At 35.0% G+C, this 22457-nt stretch overlaps 1 pseudogene; it reads left to right on the top strand.

Annotated features, from left to right (window-relative positions):
* LOC111536892 overlaps positions 1-21347 on the top strand; it is a 93660-nt pseudogene extending 72313 nt beyond the window's left edge.
* Positions 21348-22457: the final 1110 nt, after the last annotated feature.

Below are 22457 nucleotides of genomic sequence, written 5' to 3'. Positions count from 1 at the left end.
TTTGGCAACCACAAGAGACTGCTGGGTTCCTGGAGAGCTGGAGGATATCTGGAAATCTAGCCCTTGGTGTAGGTCACTACTAGAGAATGGCGGAGTACAGTCTGCTAAAGTTCCTTTAGGACAAATAAAATATGGGCATGATGCTGATCACTGAAGGGGGCCACACCTGTACCTGGGAATGGAATGTGGAAAGGTCATCTCCTGCTTTCCAAGTCCACTGTTGTGGACACAACAGAGGCTTTCCAGGCTTGGGACTGGTATGAGTGCATTTTGGGACAGGCTTTCCAGTAGTTTTCACAAGAACTGCACCCCTGTTGAAATTCAGCCCATATTGTTCATGCTTGCAAGAAGGATAGGTAACATCTCTCCCTCCCTCCACAGAGTTTCAGCGTTCTACAACAGAGAAAAAACAATCTTCAGAGCTATCTGCAATGAACTGGGGGAAGAAGTTCTGCCCTACGACCATTTTGGGGGTAGCCACTAGAGGGACATCTTCACAGACCTAATTCACACTGCAACCAGGAGCCAAAGAATAATGTCTTTATGAACTGAAGGTCATGAGCCCTGTAGCCCCCTCTACCTCTACCACTGAAGCCTCAGCATATCCCAACACAAGCTCCTCTTGAAGCTCCCCTTCAGGAAAAGTTCCTCAACACATCATCAGGAAATTGGAGGGCAAAGCAACTCTTACTTTTAACCACTGCCTACTGAAGACTGAACTACCCCACTAAATTTTTAAAAATTGTTGTCAGAACAGCATAAGGTTAGTATATATGATAAACTTCCTGAGACTTCTATTCTTCATCTCCCACAGAAGATAGTGTGTCAGCTTATATGCCCAATATACCTCTACCACAAGCAACATTTGAGAAAGTCACCACATGAAATCTGTGTATAACCAAGGAACCAATACAGAGCCTTAACCTCATGAAGACACTCAGAAATGAAGCCAAACAATCATACACAACACACACTACAGTCATACCATCAAGGAATAAAATAATACAAAATTACAAAAAAATGTCATCCACATGGTAGCAAATTCAAAAATAGGAAGCAACAGCTCCTTCACATGAGAAGGAATCAAAGCAAGAAATATGGCAGTACAATGAGACAGATTGTTTTGACACCTCAAAAGGATTGTACTAGCTTTCTAGCAATGGATCCTAACCAAAATTAAATTTCTGAAGTCACAGAAAAATATTCCAAAATATGGATTGTCAGGATGTTCAATGAAATCTGAAGAAAAATTTTAAATCAACACAAAGAAGAAAAACGTCAGAATATGAATTATCAGATAGCTATAGTTTTTAAAATTCCAAACAGAGATTCCAGCAATGAAAAATTCAATAAAAAATTTCAAAATACAGTTGACAGCTTTAACATAGATGAGCCCAAAAATAAGAAAGAATTCAGACCTGAATATGCTTCTTTTCAATTAACCCAGTCAGATAAAAATAAAGAAAAAAGAACTTTAAAAAACACACAAAGCCTCAGAAATATGGGATTATGTAAACTGATCAAAACTACCAAATAATCAGCATTCCTCACAAGGAAAATGAGAAACAAATCAACTTGGAAATGTTTTCAAGGCATTAATTCAGAAAAATATCCTAGATCTGACAAGAGGAGTAGATACCCAGATACAAAATAACCCATTGAACAAATGCAAGATAATATTCAACATGAACATCATCAAGATATATAGTAATCAGACCATCCAAGATCAATGCAAATAATAATAATAATAATAAAACATAAAGACATGTAAAGAAAAGTGTCAAATCACCTATAAAGGAAACCTCATCTGACTAACAGAAGACTTCCAACAGAAACCTTACAAGCCAGAAGATATTGAAGGCCTATTTTTAACATTTTTAAAGAAAACAAAGTGTCAGCCAAGAATTTCATATCATGCCAAATTAAACTACATAAACAAGAGAAAGTAAATCTTTCCCAGACAGGAAAATGCGAAGAAAAAGTATCACCACTTTATCAGACCTACAAAAAATGCCCAAAGGAGTTTTCAGTCTGGAAATGAAAGAATAATATTCACTACCATAAATGTACACATGAGTACAAAGTTCACAGATCCTCCAAATCAGTTACACCATTGGGAACACAAATGAACTAGCTAACAACACTACGATGGGAACAAAACCTCACATATCAATATTGACGTTGAACAGAAACAGCCTAAATGCTCCGCTTAGAAAATATATATTAAAAGTTGGATGGAAAAAAAGACCCAACAATATGCTGCCCTCAGAAGATCACTTTGTATGTAAAGACACCCACAGGCTGAAGGTAAATGAGCAGAAAAAGATAAATCACATACGTTAGTCCATTTAGCAATCTTACTGAAACTATTTTAAAATATCAAGGAGTAAGGATTCTTCCCTAACTCACTTAATGAAACCAGTATCATCTTAATACCAAAAGCTAACAAGGATACTACAAAAAGAAAACTACAGGTCAATATTCCCGATGAACTTATAAGTAAAACTTCTCACCAAAAGCCTAGCAAACTGAAACCAGCAGCACATCAGGAAGATAATTCATCAAAATCAAGTGTGTATTATTTCAGAGATGTAAGGATGTGTTAATATATATAAACCAATAAATGAGACTCACTATATAAGTATAGTTAAAAGTAAATCCATATGATCACCTCAATAGAGGCAGAAAAAGTATTTAATAAAATCCAACATCCATAATAAAACCCTCAACAAACTAGTCACCAAAGGAACATGCCTCAAAATAAGAGGCATCTATGACAAACCCACAGCCAACACCATAATGAATAGAGAAAAATTTAGCCATTCTACCTAAGAACTCAAAAAAGACAAAGATGCTCAACCTCCTCACTCCTATTCAAGATAGTACCAGAAGTCTAAGCCAGCATTATCAGGCAAGAGAAAGAAATAAAATGCATCCAAATTAGAAATGAGAAAGTCAATTTATCTCTGTTTGCTGACGGCAGTTTCTGATAGCTAGGAAACTCTAAAGAGCCATCCAAAGTATCTTTAGACTTGATAAACAACTTTCATAAAGTTTCAGGATACAAAATTAACATACAAAAATGTATTGAATTTCTATACTACAACAACATTCAAGCTGAGAAGCAAATCAAAAATTTAATTTTATTTATAATAACCACATACAAAATATCTAAGAATGCATTTAAACAAGGAGGTATAATATTTTTAGTATTGTATCTACAAAGATAACTACAAAACATTATTGAAATAAATCATAAATGGCACAAACACATGGAAAATCATCCTATGCTCATGGATTGGATGAATCAATACTGTTAAAATGACCATACAGTTTACAGATTCAGTGAAATATCTATCAAATTATCAACATTATTTTTCACAGGATTAGAAAAACAGAATTTAAAATTCTTATAGAATCAAACAAGAGCCAGGATAGCAAAACAAATTCTAAGCAAGAAGAGCTCCAGAGGCATCACATTACCTGACTTCAAACTATACTACAAAGCTACGGTAAACAAAAGAGCATGGTGCTGGTACAAAAATAAACATGTAGATCAGTGGAACAGAAGAAAGAACCCAGAAATAAGTGCACATACCTACCACCAACTGATCGTTGACAAAGTGAATACAAATAAACAACAGGAAAAGGACACTCTATTCAATAAATGATGCTTGGAAAATTGGTTAGCTACATGTAGAATAATAAAACTGAACCCTTATCTCTCAGCATATACAAATTAACTCAAGATGGATTAAAACTTTAATGTAAGAACTGAAACTATAAAAATCCTAGAAGGAAATCTAAAACAATTTCTTCTGGACATTGGTCTAGGCAAAGCATTCATAACTAAGACATCAAAAGCAAATGCCATAAAAGCAGAGATACATAAATGGGACTTAAGTAACTAAAGAACTTCCACACAATAAAAGAAACCACAGTATACAGACAAAACTAATGGAATGGGTGAAAATATTTGCAAACTATATATCTGACAAAGGATTAATATCCAGACTGTATAAAAAACTTAAACAAGCAAAAAAAATTAATCTGATTAAAAAGTGAGCAAAGGGGCCAGGCGCGGTGGCTCAAGCCTGTAATCCCAGCACTTTGGGAGGCCGAGACGGGCGGATCACGAGGTCAGGAGATCGAGACCATCCTGGCTAACACGGTGAAACCCCGTCTCTACTAAAAAATACAAAAAACTAGCCGGGCGAGGTGGCGGGTGCCTGTAGTCCCAGCTACTCCGGAGGCTGAGGCAGGAGAATGGCGTGAACCCGGGAGGCGGAGCTTGCAGTGAGCTGAGATCCGGCCACTGCACTTCAGCCCAGGCGACAGAGCGAGACTCCGTCTCAAAAAAACAAACAAACAAACAAACAAAAAAAAAAGTGAGCAAAGGATGTGAACACACATTTCTCAAATAAAGGCTTGGAAGCAGTCAACAAATATGAAAAATGGCTAACATCACTAATCACCAATGAAATGCAAATTAAAACCACATTGAGATACCATCTCACATTAGTCAGATTGGCTATGATGAAAGAGTCAAGAATCAACAGATATTAATGAGGATGTGGGGAAAAAAGGAACACTTATACACTGTGTATGGGAAGATAAATTAGTACAACCACTATGGCAAACATTATGGAGATTTCTCAAAGAACTAAAAATAGTGCTACCATATTACTTACCATACTCACTACTGGATATTTACCAAAAGGAAAGAAATTGCTATATGAAAAAGATGTCTACATTCATATTCTTATCACAGCACTATTCATTACTCACAAGGGAAAAGTCATGGAATCAATGTAAATATACATTGAAGGATGACTGGATAAACAAAGTGTGGTTTATGTACACTGTGGAATACTATACAGCTATAAAAAGGTATAAAAGCCTGCCCTAAAGAGCAGCATGGATGGAACAGGAGGCTATCATCCCAAATGAAATAACTCATAATCAGAAAATCAAATACAGCATTTTTTCACGCAGAAGTGGGATCTAAACATTGGGTACACAGAGGGACAGCGGGAAATAATGGACACTGGTGCCTTCAAAAAGGGAGAAGGTGGGAGGGTGATGATGTTTGAAATATTGCCTATAGTGTTCAGTATTCACAATTGTATTCAGTATACCTATTGTGTTCACTATTTGGTTGATGGGACTTAAGTAACTAAAGAGCTTCCACACAACGAAATAAACCTCAGAGTATACAGAAAAAACTAGAATTCGCTAGAATTCCAAACCTTACCATCCCATAATATACCTGTATGACGAACATGCCCCTAGACCCCATGAATCTAAAATTTAAAACAATGAAAAAATACAATTACTGGTGATTTTGAAAATAACAGATATATTTGAAGAGTTAAGTGAAGACAGTGTATCAGAAAGAAATAATTTGAAAGTGAGAATGAAAGAGAAGTTGCAGGCTACTTGAGAAAAGGAAAGAGCATGTAAATAGCTGTCCAGAATAAGAGGGTAAATAAAAAAATATATATAATTTCCCCAAGGCATTAAGGTACATTTGAGTTTCACAGTTATAAATTTAAAGTGAAAGCAGTCAATACAGCTTTATGTTTTTCTTCAGCTACACTTAACAATATGTGTATCATTATAGGATAAGCAGATAGTTACATTTAATTAACATCATGAATTAAATAAGTGGTCAGTTGTTACGCTTAATAGAAAGGTTTGTTGAGTTCAAGCTATTTGAAGGAATAAGCTAGAATGTAAAAAGCTGTTACATTGTTAGAAAAAAATTTACTATTATTCTCATTAGACAGGAATTTATACCTACCCAGCTTGTTTTGTAATGAGGATGTAGAATCACCTAAAATACATTAGACATATATGCTATAATGCTTTTTTCCCCAGTGCTGAGATCTATATTTTGGATATGTTAAATGCTCAATATTTCTTTTGTAGTATTTATATTAAAATGAAACAATGTAAGCAAAAGTAAAAACCTAAAATTTGATTACATTTTAATTAGAAAAATTAAGATAATGTTACATTTCAAATTTAGCACCTTACTGACAGCAAGTAGAGCACAGAATTACAGAGACTACAGACTTTTGACGTTTGGTACTCTGAATACAATTTCTCTACTACTTTATTCTTGAAAAAATACACTTGAGGGGTTTGCATAATGCTCTGATTAATCTGAACTATACAATATTTTAAGGGACCTCTCTAAGTTTAGTAAGCTATCTTTTTATTACACTCATGATTAATTTTGGGTAAAATAAAAAATAGCATTCCATCAACTAAATTGAACCACTCTAAATTAAAGATAATTACACCTTAAATTCCCTCTCCCTAAGAGAAGATTCCCTTATTAAAACAGATGTTTTTGTATCTATTGAAATGGCTTGCACAAATTTTGTATTTGAAAACAAAAGTCATCTGCATAAAGCCAATTACAAATGTATCCCTGGAATTTAATAATTTGTCTATTGATTTTTTTTCTGATTTACATTCAAATTACATGTTTAATAATAAATTTGTCATTATGAATTTTAAGTTAATAAATATGAGTCTATTCAGGATTTATGTGTCAAGTGTATTGTAAGTGTTCCACAGATTGGATTATGATTAATATGTGATGCATTCATTTGTGATAAATTCAAAAACTGGAAAATCAAGAGAGAAAAAGTATGAAGACGTTATACAGTTTAATTATGTACATTGAATTTGTGAAATGCATCTACTCCTGTTTTCTTTTTCTTTTGATGGTTAGCCTTAGTTTTTTGACTTCACATGCTTTGCATTTTTTTAAAAGATATGCTAGACATCACAAATCAAAGAACCATAGAGGTTTCAGAGAAGGTTGTGTTGGCATGGTGTCCTCTCCTCTGTTTATGCTTTATTCAAATCCTTTTTCTTCTGCAAGCATACAGGAGGACATCCTGTCTTCTTAGGTCAGTCTTACATTGGTCTGGGCTCTGGTGCCCTTGCATTTTGGGTAAGAATTCCTATGTATCCTCTATGTCTGATGTACTCCTGAGTGTGGCTTCTCAATTTCTATTTGAAAGACTGGCACCTCCTTATCTCCATAGCACTAAAAGACTGAAGGAGATCCACCTCTGTCCTTTAGAGATCCCCAGTTCAGATCACCAGCCGCTTTTCTTATTCAGTTCCCAAATCTGGCAAAGGTCTTGAAGGAGAAAGGAGCAGAATGCTTGGGCACAGACATACTCCTTCTGTCAGGCATGAGTTTCCTATCTATGACAAAAAACAGGGAATTTTTACTCTGTGTTTTATAAGCTATTGGATTAGCTCTCCATGCTCCTGTAGAGTCCTCATATTTACCAAATAGTGTATAGAAGAAAATGGCTATATGTTTAGTCTTTCAAGTTTTCAATATTGTCCTCTAGATCCGTACATCTGTGAAAATATCTGCTGTTTCCTCTTTCCCATAGAAACTTTTGTATGGGCTGAATGTCAGCCCAGGCCTGAAATAGACAAATGCTCTTTGGGAAAAAAAACGAATGAAAATTTCTCCCATTTGATAATCTTTCCCATCTGGAATTTCAGTTTAAAATATTTTTTAGCGTCTAGTTTTCTCTGATACCTTTAAAAGTATTGTTTATGCTTTATTCAAATCCTTTTTCTTCTGCATGTAGCATTAGCATGACCAATTAATTCCTACCTAGAGGTAAAAATCTTACAACAAATTTTGCTATTATTTCATATGGTTATTGTTCCTTTATTTATTTACTAGAATTTACACTCAGGGAAATTAATATTTTAAAAATTGCAATAATAACAGAATAGTTATTATTAAAGTTATCAATGAAGGGAAGATTGCAAATTTTACTTTTGGTCCCAATATAACTTGTATTCAGCTAGATTTTTTTTCTGATAAATCATAAAAAGTGGTTAATTTTACTTTTTGTCTTTGATATTTCAACTCAGTATACACTAGCAAAAAAAAATAAAAGAGACTAATAAGTAAGAAAGACAGCAAGAAAAAAAGGAAGAAAGGGAAGGAGGAAAGAAGGAAGGAAAGAAGGAAGAAATAAATGAAGGAAGAAAAGAAGGAAGGAAGGGAGAAAGAGGGAAAGAAGGGAAAGCAGGAAGGAGAGAAGAGAAAAGTAGGTGAGGGAGGAGAGAGGGGAAGAAAGGATGAAAAAAGGAGGAGAGAAAGGAAATAACATTTCTTCTAATAAGCCCATCAATAATCATTACAGAAAATAAGTGGAATGAATGTGTAAATAGATCTAATTATCAAGATGCTTAACTGTACATAATATACATTAAGTTGAACACTTTTAAAAACATGTTTTCTTTTTAATTCAAAAATGTCATGCAAAATAAAGATGCTTTATTTTCGGTTCTTAAATATAGGTTTTGTTTTTGTTATTTTATACAATAAAATCAAATTCTAGTAAGTATTTTTTGCATTGAGCTTCTTCCTTTCATATTTTATGAGTTCATTTACTTTAGTTTTTTTTTTTTCTCTCTTTAACTCTTAATTCACTATTTTCAGGTAAATTATATGCCATCACAAGGTGAATCTGAAGGCTTCAGAAATAAAATATGAGTATAGATTCAAGGCCTTTTACAGATGTAATACAAATAGAGGGAAAGTGTTTGGTCCAATCAGTTAAAATTCTAGCTAGACTGTTATGAGTAGAAGCGGTCAAAAGATCTTCTATGCATGTTTAATTAGATAAATTGCAATTTAAGTATTATGCAAAACCAACAATTAATTTCAAAATGTACTTTGTATTTCTGTTTCTCATATGTATTTTTCTTATGTTGTCTCAGACCACAAGGCAATCAAATTAGAAATCAGGACTAAGAAATTAACCCCAAACCATACAGTTACATGGAAACTGAATAACCTGCTCCTAAATGATGTTTGGGTAAAAGATGAAATTAAGAAAGAAATCAAAAAGTTATTTGAAACTAATGATACCAAAGATACAACATACCAGACTATCTAGAACACAGCTAAGGCAGTGTTAAGAGGAAAATTTGTAGCATATGTTTACATCAAAAAGTTAGACAGATCTCAAGTTAACAACCTAACTGCCCAGTGAAAAAAACTAGAGAGCCAAGAACAAACCAATGCAGAGACAAGTGTTAACTAAAATCAGAGCTGAAATGAAGGAGATTGAGATACAAAATAAACATTCAAAGATCAATGAATCCAGGAGCAGTTTTTTCAATAAAACATTAATAAAATGAATAGATAACTAGTTAGCCTAATAAAGAAAAGAGAAAATATTCAAATAATCAGAAACAACGAGGGGGATATTACCACTGACCTCACAGAAATACAAATAACAATCAGAGAATGTTATGAACACCTCTATGTATATAAATTAGAAAATCTAGAAGAAATGGATAAATGTCTGGATACATACACCCTCCCAAGACGGAACCACAAATAAATTGAATCCCTAAACAGACCAATAATGAGTTCTGAAATTGAGTCAGTAATACATAGCCTACCAACCACAAAAAGTTTAGGACCAGACAAATTCACAGCTGAATTCTATCAGATGTACAAAGATGAGCCAGTACTGTTCCTAATAAAATATTCCAAAAAGTTGAGCAGAAGGGACTCCTCTCTAACTCATTTTATAAAGCCAGAATCATGCTGATATCTTACATTGTTATAATCACACAATTTCTGAAAACTTACCATGACATATTACACTTCCTTTAGGGGTGGAATGGTGTATATGACAGAAGGTATAAGGTTAATTAATTCAAAAAGTCGTTTTATAATATGCTAATTAGAAAGAGTATTCATTTATTGCAAAAAGGAAAAAAAAATCTGTGCTCAATATTTAGGTGGCATTCAAAATGTAATATATCTCTCTTGTATTTTGAATCAGAACATTCTGCTATTCACATACAAGTGAGAGAGAGTTTTTAGGTATTTATAATTGCACCTTTGCATTTTAAATTAAGAATTATTTTAATAGAATGTAATGAAGAGCCAGATGTTGGCCTTTCAATTAAGAAAACAATAAGCCTCAACAAAATAACGAAGAACCAATACCCCCATCTCAACAAAGCAGCAAACAAAGCAAAAGCTGTAACAGATGCTGTTTTCAATATTATCAAACACTTTACATAGAAAAAACTCCCTTGAAAGTTTACCAGTTAGAACATGCCAATTTTTGATTAATTCAGTTTTTTTCCTCAGTGCTCAAGAGCTCAAGCAGAATACTTACTTGCCCCTGTAGTGTTAGAGGTAGAGTGATGATCAAGTAATTTTAAATAAATAAAATTCTGAGTCCAGATGGCTACAAGGCAAACTACAAAACTTTTCAAGTTTAGTGTACTCATTAAAAAAGCTTTTCCTTACATATGATAGAACATTTTACAACCTCCAGAGCAAAGAGCAACTTTCAACATAATCTCTAACACTTTCTGATTGTTGTCTATATAGTAGGCTCAACATGATTCTATTACAATTCTGGTGGAAAGATTCACAGACATTGCCTGTTCATACAAGTTGAGTGACTGTCAACGTATCACTCTGTGTGTGTCTATGTGTGTTTGCACACATGTACACTTGTGCATGTAGCTGTTTAAGGGTCTAATTAAAGTTATGGTTACTCTCTGAAAGAAATGCACATTTAAACTCACAAAGCTGTAAAATTATGGGGAATTCTGTGAACCTTAATATTTATATTCTGTTCTCTAAAGAAGCAAGGACCCTAAAGTAAAATGAAAAACATATGAAAACTTGTTATGAAATAAAAGTTACCTTTCAAATCAGAGAGGAAATAATACTCAATAAATGATGTTGAGAAATGTTTAGAAAAGTATATACATTAAATCCCCACCTCACACTGTTTTATAGATAATTAATAGGGTATTAAAACCATAAATATTTTTAATTTTTTTTTTTAATTAGAGAAAAAAAATAGGACAGTAAAAGTGTGCTCTTGGACTAGGAGAGTATTTTTCCAAAATACATGAAAAATAAAAGCTCTAATGGGAAATGAAATACATTTGAACATGTTAAAACTATAAACCTTCTCATGAAAAAAAATTACTATTAACAGATTGTAAAGACTATTGGCTCTCAATTAGAAAACATTTTTAATATAATAGCTGAATAATAAAAAAATCTAAAGACAGTAATATCATTCTCAAGGGAAATGTAAGCCCAGATTTAAACAGACATTTACAGAAACAGAAACACAAATGAGTATTAAATTAAATTAAAATAGTAGTGAAACTTTATTTGACCGTCAAATTGTCAAAAATTAGAAGTTAAAAATAACGATTATTGATGCATATTGTGTCAAAATTTTATCAACTCCAGTGAAGATGGCACCTGGTTCAAGAGACAAATAAAAAAGACCTACAGGAAGCCAATGAGGTTTTATCAGGAGCTTACTTACAGGGCAGACAATTCAGTATTTGTGGGTTAAGCAGTATTACTGCATGGCCCAGTGGTGGTGGCTGAGCAGAAGAACTGCAACCACTTGCAGAAGGCATGCCATTGATATAACATTTTCAGTTAGCACAATTTCCCTAACAATCTTCTGTTGACAAATATATTAGGCCACTCTTGCATTGCTATGAAGGAATACCTGAGACTGGGTAATTTATAAGAAAACAGGTATAATTGGTTCATGGTTTCACAGGCTGTACGGAAAGCATAGTTGAATCTGCTTCTGTTGAGGTAGCTTCCAATCAGGACAGAAGGCAAGGAGGGAGCAGGTAGATTATATGGCAAAAGCAGGAGCAAGAAACAGCTGGGGGGACAGGACAATGCCATACACTTTTAAACAAACAGATCTTCTGAGAACTCCTTCACTGTGGTGAAGACAACACCAACCCATGAGACATCCACCCCTATGACCAAAACACATCCCACAAGCCCCACCTCCAGCTTTGGGGATTACAATTCAACTTGAGATTTGGGCAGGGACAAATATCTAAACTATGTCAGCAAACTTTATTCAACTCAAAACGTGAGGCCCCAATTGCCTCGTGTTCCATGGGACAAACCAGAGCTCAGAACTTCCTCATAGACAAGGAACACATCTCCAGAACGGCCACTCCCAATTCCCTAGCTTCGAACACACATTCAGATGCATCTGCTATACAAGGTCATTCTCAGGGTATGCTTAAGGCATTGCTATCAGATATATCTATCATACAGTATATATGTGGGAACAAGAGGAAATTTTACATGTAGCTTATGGATTTATACATTGTTATAGCTATTTTGGAGGGTTTATTTTATTTGCATAAAACTGAGAAAAATGCACACATTATGGCTTAGAAATTCTATTAGTGGGATCTATACTAGAGAAAATGAATACTCGCACAATATTTGTACAAAGTTGCACATTGCAGTATATTTCCTAATAATGACAAACCTGGAAACAATCAAAATGTCCCTAAATTGAGGAAATGTGGTATAAACTATTGTTGAGTTTATTCTTCAGTTAAAAAAAAGGATAGCTTTGTATTGCTGGACATAGATCTTACTAAATGAAAAAAAATAATTACTGAACATTAGATGGAACATAATACCATTTAGGCAAGAAAAAGGCAAACAAATATTGAACAATACTCTGCATATCTGTAGTTGCACAGAATATGTACTGTACAGAAATATTGTATAAAATTACCTCTAGGCAATGTGTATGAGGTGACTATGAAATATACATTAGTTTTGTGTTTATACTTAGGGTCTAAACACAAGATATCCCCAAGGTATCTCATTGTGTTTATGCAAACATTCCAAAACCTGAAACACCTCTGGTCCCAAACATGTTATAAAAAGGATACTCACTTATATATATATAACTCTCCCAACAGACTGAAAGTAGTTTATGATATATGTATAACAAGAAATATATGAGACATTCATTACACAAAATAAACTAGTAAGAACAAAATTTTGACATAAACATCTACAAATATAAATGAAATATGTTAGATACATAATATTTCCATTTATGCCAGTCAGAAACAGTTGACTATCTGTAATTTTATACAGTTCAACCTAATATTTTAGGAACTATTCAGTCTGTTTTGAAATTATACTCTTCTCTTTTGTATTAGGGACATAATTATGATTGATCAGTGGTCATTTACTATCAATCATTTAAAGTTACATTTAAAATTATCTATAAAATTATACAAATAACTACACTCATGAAAAGAAAGTCTCTCAACAACACTAGGACAAAACCAGAGTCCATTTGAAAAAGGCAAACTAAAATAAATAAATAGAGATATAAAATGCACAAAATAGGTACAACCATTCTTCAATATGATGATCAGGTCATGGAATTTCAGATTGTAAAATGATAGTTTCTATTAGAAAATACAGATATATTAAATAGTATTACCCACATATAGAATTGTTAAGGACATTTTTAGAATATCCAGAAGAGTATGGTACTTAGAGAAAACATGTCAGTGTTTCCTAGGTAAGCATTGGTCTATTGAAATTACATACCTAAGCACTTCATACATATTTATTGAACATTTATCATACATTAGAAACTGCTAATCACTACAAAATAGCTGTATGACAAAATACATGTTTAATGCAGCTTACAGTCCATTTTATCAAAAGAAGAGATCATAAAACTTTACTCTCTGTAATAGGCCAAGCTTAATTAACAAGCTATCTTGAAATCAGATTATGGTCTGATTAATTGATCAGTTCTGATTTCAAGGTAGCTTGTTAACTGACAATTACCCACTCTGACTCTGTAACCAGAATGACTCTTATTCACTGAATCACAATGACTGATATTAATCCAGCAATATAGGTTTAATTCTGACCTCGGTGTGTGCCTACATCCATATACCTTTTCAATAATCATCAATAATTATTTTCTAAAGCCAAATGTTTCATATGCAAAATGAACTCTTATCACAGAGAGGGAGCTAAAGGCCACCATCATGGCTGTTTTGCAGCCGTCACTGTTGATACCTTCAGGTGCTAGAAAATATGAGGTAGTAACCAGACAGCCGTTGCTTTTTGTCTCCAGGCTCTGGAGAGTCAACAGGGACCAGAGGAACCAGAGTAGAGCTGCAGCATACTGCAGAGGCATTTGGAAGAGTGGCAAGACTATTTGTGATATGGGTACCTGATCCCATATCTCCTCACTGTGTATGTCCTCCTGGCCTGAGTCTACAGTCATCCTCCCGCTAGAGATATCAAGCCAGTAGCGGGTCTGCAACTTCCCGGGACAGAGATCCTAGTGGGAGGGGTGGATTGCCATTTTTCCTGTCGACAGCCGTTGCTTTTTGTCTCCAGGCTCTGGAGAGTCAACAGAGACCAGAGGCTATCCTGGATCCCCAGCACAGAACACCCACCTCAAAAAAAAGTGGCCAAACTCTTCTCCAGGTAGGTCCCAGTTTCAATTATCCTCACTGGGCAGGGCCACTCGACCTAGGACTCCAGTACAACCATACTGCTCCTGCCTGACCACTTCGATCAGAGTCAGCCCAAAAGTTAAAAGAACACGCAGACACAGAGATGAAAAAGAACCAACAAAAAATTCTAGCAACTCAAATGACCAGAGTGTCTTATGTCCTCCAAAAAACTGCAGTAGTTATCCCACAAAGGTTCTTAACCAGGCTGAGTTGGCTGAAATGACAGAAAGAGAAATCATAATATGGGGAGAAATGAAGATCAGAAAACTAACACTGACAATACAATGGCATAGAAGATGACAGATGAGATACTCAGTATAAAAATGACCCTAACTGAGGGAGGTAGAAAACACTGTAAGAATTTCAGAATACAATCAAAAGTATTAACAATAGAATAGACCAAGCTGAGGAAATAATCTTGGAACTTAAAGACTGGCTCTCTGGAATAAGACAGTCAGACAAAAATTTAAAAAATAATAATAATAATGAGAAGGAATGAAAAAATCTCTGAGAAATATGAAATTATGTAAAGAGCCAAATGTAAGAATCATTGGCATTCCTGAAAGGGATGTAAAAAAAGCAAAAAACTTTGAAAATACGTTTTAGGAGATTGTTCATGAAAACTTCCCCAACCTTGCTAGAGAGGCCAACCATCAAATTTAGAAAATACAGAGAAGCCCTGCAATATCCTACACAAGAAGATGATCCTCAATACGTATAATCATCAGATTTTTCCAAGGTCAAAATGAAAGAAAAAATGTTAAAGGAAGTTAAAGAAAAAGGGCAGATAATCTACAAAGGGAACCCCATCAGACTAACAGCAGACCTCCCAGATTAAATCCTATAAACCAGAAGGTATCAAAGGACTGATATGTTTTAGCTGTGACCCCACCTAAAAGCTCATCTTGAATTATAATTCCCACAAGTCAAGGCAGGACCAGATAGAGGTAATCAGATCATGCTGTTCTTGTGATAGTGCATGAGTCTCATGAGATATGACGGTTTTATAAGCATCTGGCATTTCCCCTGTTTGCACTCACTCCTTCCTGCTACTCTGTGAAGAAGGTGCCTGCTTCTCCTTTGCCTTCCACCACAATTGTAAGCTTCCTGAGGCCTCCTCAGCAATGAGGAACTGTGAGTCAAATAAACCTCTTTCCTCTATAAATTATCCAGTCTTAGGTATTTCTTTGTAGCAGCATGAAAAAAGACTAATAAAGTTAATTGGTACTGGGAGTAGGGTGCTATTACAAAGATACCTGAAAATGTGGAAGCAACTTTAGAACTGAGTGACAGGTAGAGGTTGGGACAGTTTGGAGGGCTCAGAGGGACAGGCAAATGTGGGAAAGTTTGGAACTTCCCAGAGACTTAGAGGGCTCAGAAGACAGGTAAGATGTGGGAATGTTTGGAACTTCCTAGAGACTTGTTGAATGGCTTTGACCAAAATGCTGATAGTGATATGGACAATGAAGTCCAGGCTGAGATGGTGTCAGATGGAGATGAGGAACTTGTTGAGAACTGGAGTAAAGGTTACTCTTGCTGTGCAAAGAGATTAGCAGCATTTTGCCCCTGCTCTAGAGATCTGTCGAAATTTGAACTTGTAAGAGATCATTAAGGTATCTGGCAGAAGAAATTTCTAAGTAGCAAAGCATTCAAGAAGAAGCAGACCATACCCCCTTTGTATCTAGGAAGTAACGAACTTGCTTTTAATTTTACAGGCTCACAGGCAGAAGAGATTTCTTTTGTCTCAGATAAGACTTTGGACTTAGACTTTTGGTTTAATCTGGAGTGAGTTAAGACTTTGAGGGACTGTTGGAAGGGCATGATTGTGTTTAGAAATGTAAGGACATGAGATATTGGAGTGGCTGGGGGCACTTCACAATTCATCGTGAATTGTAATCCCCACATGTCAAGGGTAGGACCAGGTGGAGGTAACTGGATCACAGGGGTGGTTTCTCCCATGCTCTTCTTGTGATAGTGAGTCTCACAAGATCTGATGGTTTGATTAGTATCTCTTTATAAATGCTTTATAAGTGCTTGCACTCACTCCATCCTGCCACCTTGTGAAGAAGGTACCTGCTTCTTTGTCTTTCACAATGATTGTATGTTTCCTGAGGCCTCCCCAGAAATGAGAAACTGTGAGTTGATTAAAACTCTTTCTTTTATAAATTACCCACTCTCAGGTATTTCTTTATAGCAGCATGAGAATGATCTTTACAGCATCTATATTCAATATTCTTAAACAAAAATATCCTCAACCAAGAATTTCATACCCATCCAAACTAAACTTCCTTGGTGAAGGAGAAATAAGATCCTCTTTAGGTAAACCAATGCTGAGGGAGATTTATTTATCATTACTATTAGTATTATTATTATTTTTACCACCAGACTTGCCTTACATGAGATCTTGACAAAAGAAGTAAATATGTAAAGGAAAGACTATTACCAGCCAATACAAAAACGGACTTAAGTACACAGACCAGAGACACTATAAAGCAATGACACAAACAAGCTGACATAATAACTAGCTCACAACAGAATGACAGAATCAAATCTACACACAGCAATACTAACCTTGAATGTAAACAGTCGAAATGTCCCATTTAAAAGACATAGTATGGCAAACTAGATAAAAAAGCAAGATCCAATGATATGCTGGCTTTAAGATATTCATCTCACAATAATGACACACATAGGTTAAAAATAAAGGGATGGAGGAAAATCACCAGGCAATTCTAGTTTCTGACAAAACAGACTTCAAGTCTACAAAGATAAAAAGGACAAAGACAGGCATTACATAATGGTAAAGGGTTCAGTTAAACAAGAAGACTTAACTATCCTAAATATATATGCACTCAATACAGGAGCAACCAGATTCATAAAGCAAGTTCTTAGAGTTCTACAAAGTAACATAGACTCCCACACAATAATAGTGGGAGACTTCAACACTCCACTGGCAGTATTAGACAAATCTTCAAGGCAGAAAATTAACAAAGATATTCAGGACCAAGTGGATATGATAGACCTTATAGAGCTCTCCATTCAAAAACGACAGAATATACATTCCTCTCATCACCAACGGCACAGACTCTAAAATTGACAACATATTTGGACATAAAACAATCCTCTGCAAATGCAAAATAACTGAAATCATACCAAAGACACTCTCAGACCACAGCACAATAAAAATAGAAATCAAGACTAAGAAGATTTCTCAAAACCATGCAATTACATGAAAACTAAACAACAACATGCTTGTTAATGAACTTTGGGTAAATAACGAAGCTAAGGCAGAAACCAAAACGTTCTTTGAAAGTAATGAGAACAAGGCCAGTCGTAGTGGCTCACGTCTGTAATCCCAGCACTTTGGGACACTGAGGTGGGCAGATCACGAGGTCAGGAGATCGAGACCATCCTGGCTAACACAGTGAAACCTCGTCACTACTAAAAAATACAAAAAAAAAAAAAAAAAACTAGCCAGGGGAGCTGGCGGGCACCTGTAGTCCCAGCTACTCGGGAGGCTGAGGCAGGAGAATGGCGTAAACCCGGGAGGCAGAGCTTGCAGTGAGCTGAGATCCGGCCACTGCACTCTAGCCTGGGTGACAGAGCAAGACTTCATCTCAAAAAAAAAAAAAAAAAAATTAGCCAGGTGTGGTGGCCTGTACCTGTAACCCCAGCTACTCAGGAGGCTGAGGCAGGAGAATCATTTGAACCTGGGAGGTGGAGGTTTCAGTGAGCCGAGATTACGCCATAGCACTCTAGCCTGGGCAACAGAGTGGACTCCATCTCAATAAGAAAATGATGAGAACAAAGATACAACACACCAGAATCTCTGGGACACAACAGCTAAGACACTATGAAGAGGGACATTTATAGCACTGAATGTCTGCATCATAAAGTTAGAAAGATCTCAAGTTAACAACCTATCACCACACAACCAAAAGAACTAGAGAACCAAGAACAAACCAATCACAAAGCTAGCAGAAGACAAGGAATAACCAAAATCTGAGTTGAACTGAAGGAGACTGAGAAAGGAAAAACCATTCAAAAGATCAACAAATCCAGGATTTGTTTTTGTGAAGACTAATAAGAGAAATAGGCCACTAGCAAGACTAATAAACAAGAAAAGAGAATATCCAAATAAACACAATTAGAAATGACATAGGAGATGTTACCACTGATCACAAATAAATACAAACAACCATCAGAGATTACTATGAACACCTCTATGCACATAAACTAGAAAACCTAGAAGGTAAGGGTAAATTACTGGACACCTACATCCACCCAAGACTGAACCAGAAAGAAACTGATTCCTTGAACAGACAAAAAAAAGCAAATGCCACATGTTCTCACTTATTAGTCGGAGCTGAATTATGAGAACACATGGACGTAAATGGTAGAACAACAGAGACTATGTGAGGGTGAAGGGTGGGAGGAGGGAGAGAATCAGAAAAAAATAACTATTGGCTACTATGCTTAGTTCCTGGTGATGAAATCCTCTGTGACATAAGTTGACCTATGTAACAAACCATGACATGTACCCCTGAACCTAAAATAAAAGTTTAAAAAAAGTATAATCTCACTTTTGATTAAATAAATGTAACTAAATATTAATAAACACAAGACCTGCAAAATAGCCCTTCGATAATATTAGCTAGCACTGATTTTGTACAACTAGTGTGTCCTAGGTACTTTATAAAGCACTTTCAGTAGATTATCTGGTTCAGTCTTCACAAAGCAAAATTAATGCCTTAATTGTTCTCAAGTGTCTTGTCAATTCTCAAAGGAGAGTTTGGCCTAAAAAGGTTGCTCAATATATTTTGGATTGTTGAGTAAATGAATGAGGTGCAAAAATTAAAGAATGGAGAGGTTAACTTCCCAGGGTCACATAACTAGAAACTGATGCAACTGGGATTTAAATTTGGGATTTAAACTCGTGTCTTTTGACACCAATTACTGCCTAATTAAACATCATGAAATATTGCTTTTGTAGAGGTTTATAATTTTGGCAAAATTATGAGACTATTGGTAATACCTAGTTTTCTTATGCAGTACGATTTACTAAAAAAATATGGGAAGCATTTGACAATTTATATCTTAAATATAACCACCAAGCTGGGCACGGTGGCTCATACCTGTAATCCCAGCACTTTCAGAGGCACAGGTGGGAGGATTGCTTGAGCCCAGGAATTGAAGAACAACCTAGACAATATAGGGAGACCATGTATCTACAGTGTTGTTGTTTTTTTTTTTTTTTTTTTTTTTTTTTTTTAAATTAGCTATGCATTGAGATGTGCACCTCTCAAGGTTACTACTTGAGAGGCTGAGGCAGGCAGATCCCTTGAGTCTGGAAGATCAAGGCTGCAGTAAGCCGTGATGGCACCGCTGTACTAGCCTGGATGACAGTGTGATATTCTGTCTCTAAAAATAAATAAACACAAATAAAATGAAACTGCACACTCTTTCACTTCTCAGCTCACTTTCACAATTTATACTGAAGTTACTCAAAGTAGTATTTTAAAATCTTTATTGGAAAATTGTCTATAATTAGAAAAAAATAGAAAAAATAGAAAGCCTCTCTCTATAAAGCAATAATACATTTAAAAATAAAGTCCATTGTACTCCATAAATATATACAATTGTGATTTATTAATTAAAAAGGAAATAAAATGATCATAAGAATTATGTCTCTATAAAATAATATTAAACAGCAATGAAAATTATGTATTAGATTTATGTGTATTTACATTAACCAAAGTCCGTGCAATCTACGTAAGTTTGACTGCAAATGAGAGAGAACACAATAAATACTTCTCTCACCTAAAGGCAGAGAATGCACAGATAGTAGTGAAGTTCCATAACCAAGAGATCTTATTGTTCTGCCATCCTCAAAATGTGGGTTTCATCACATGTAGCACAATGGCTACTTGTGCTTACACAGTAGCAGCTGCATTATAGACATTAGGAAAAGCAATGGGAAAGAGAAGTATACATCTTCTTCCTCTAAGTCACTGGCTCTCAAAGCCTTTGAACCGTTAAGTCAGCATCATCTGGATCCTTGTCTAAAATGTAAGTATTCAGGCCTCATCCAAGGCTTTTCGAATCAAAAACTCTGGGGTTGGGGCCTATCACTTTGTTTCGACAAGCCTTCCAGATTATTCTGATACAGGTAATTTTTCAGTGTTCTAAAGATAGTTCTGGGAAATTTTATAAACACTTAGAATGCCTTCTAATTGTTCAGAATTTGTCATATGACCTTGACAAACTGCAAATCAAAATGAAAAGAAATAAAATCTATTCTGGGTAGTCACAAGAAAAGCTAAAATCTTACAGGTATATTAACGAAAAATAGAGAATGAATAAAGGAGGCAATAGACAGTTTGCTACATCCACAATAGAATGTTAACATTTAAAAAATACAATTTCTGTAAGATTACATAATATTCATAATACATGATAATAATGTATAATTTACTAAAAATCAATATATGCTATTATATTTTTGAATGTATGTTTCCATATGAATTGTAGTATACACTGACATGTCTCCAGAGTAAGAAGATGCAGTTTGTGGAAGAGGTGACTTTTACATTTTTCTTTAGAGTTCTACACATTTTTTATTTAAATATCATATGCTACTTTGATAATTTAAAACAAAAAAAGAGAAAATGTTCCTTCCAGAGGCTAATTGGTAAATTAGCAGTTTGAGATTGAAAACAGTATGTCCCAATAGAGTGAAAATGAAAGAAAATATCCAAATATTGTATGTTTTTGCCATTATATTTTAGGATGTGATTGTAGAAGTTGAATGGCAACTCGGTGTTCTTTTTGTATGTATAATTCGGGGTAACTCCAAAAATGATGGCATAGCTGCCAAAATTCTTGCAAGAAGTCACATAATGATTCATAAATCCTATGAGAAGGCAAAATTAAAATCAGTCAATTACATTGCTTGTTAGCAACTGTGTAACGTTTTCTGAATTATGTAGATCACTGGTCTTTGAAATATAGTCCTTGGATCAGCAGCAGCAGAATCACCAAGAAACTTGTTAGAAATTCATATTCTTGGGCACTAACCCACACCCATTCAATCAGAAACTCTATGGGTGGAGCCCAATAATCTGCCTTGGGAAAAAATAAAAGCTCTGCAGGTAATTCTGATGGAAGCTCAAGTTTGAGAACCACTGACCTAGATAATTACCTTACCCTCTTGCTTTGTTTCCCTTCTGCAAACATGTCAGTAATTGCTATGGAAATGTATTATAATACAGTCAACATGCAATTATCTCTGATATTCAGGGAGCAGAATGATTTGGACAAGAGAATACCATGGATAATCCCCTCATCTCTCTTTAGCTATTAGATTCAGACTCCGCCCACCCATAGATTTTTTGCCAGAGCACCTAATGAGAACTGTAATTGACTGACTCCTGTTTCAGCTCTTTTATTTCCTGGCCCACTCTCTGGTGAAGGTGCTAATGAGCAGTGAAATAGCCTGAAGGCAAACAGCAGGAGGGAAGAGGAAAGAGACTTGTCCCTCTGGATATTTGAGAATATACTATGATATCAGAAACAGTGTTTTTAAACCCTGTTCTTCCTGTCCTAAAACTTCTAAACGTGACCATATTAAATTCATTTTTAAACACTTGATAGTCAAACTTTGAGCCATTATAATGGTAATCATATATTCTCAAGATTACTGTCTCTCCTTTCAGCTCCAGGCTGATTGTTTCTCTTTTCTTTAGTTTTGTTCGACTAGTTGTTTCCATCTATTCTTTTCTATAACTGCAATCAACAAAGCTTTTCTTTACTTCCCTCTATATCTCTGTAAACTTTCATCTTGTTCAATTGGCTTTGAATGCTAGTCTGAAAACCTACTTAAAAACAGATGAGAAAGAAAGGAAAAGTAAAATAACATTAAATACCAAGACACTATTATAGATTTAATTCAAAAGGAGTTTCAGGGTTTACAACATCAAATAAACTTCAGTTTGAAGGGTATTATTTGGCTTCTCTTTCTCTATTACTTTCTGAAAAGTGGTAACAAGAAAAAAAATCTTAGAAATTCT

Source organism: Piliocolobus tephrosceles, chromosome 1 (genome assembly GCF_002776525.5).
Source record: "Piliocolobus tephrosceles isolate RC106 chromosome 1, ASM277652v3, whole genome shotgun sequence".
Classification (NCBI taxonomy): Eukaryota; Metazoa; Chordata; class Mammalia; order Primates; family Cercopithecidae; genus Piliocolobus; species Piliocolobus tephrosceles.
This window is presented reverse-complemented; position numbering and strand designations above follow the sequence as displayed.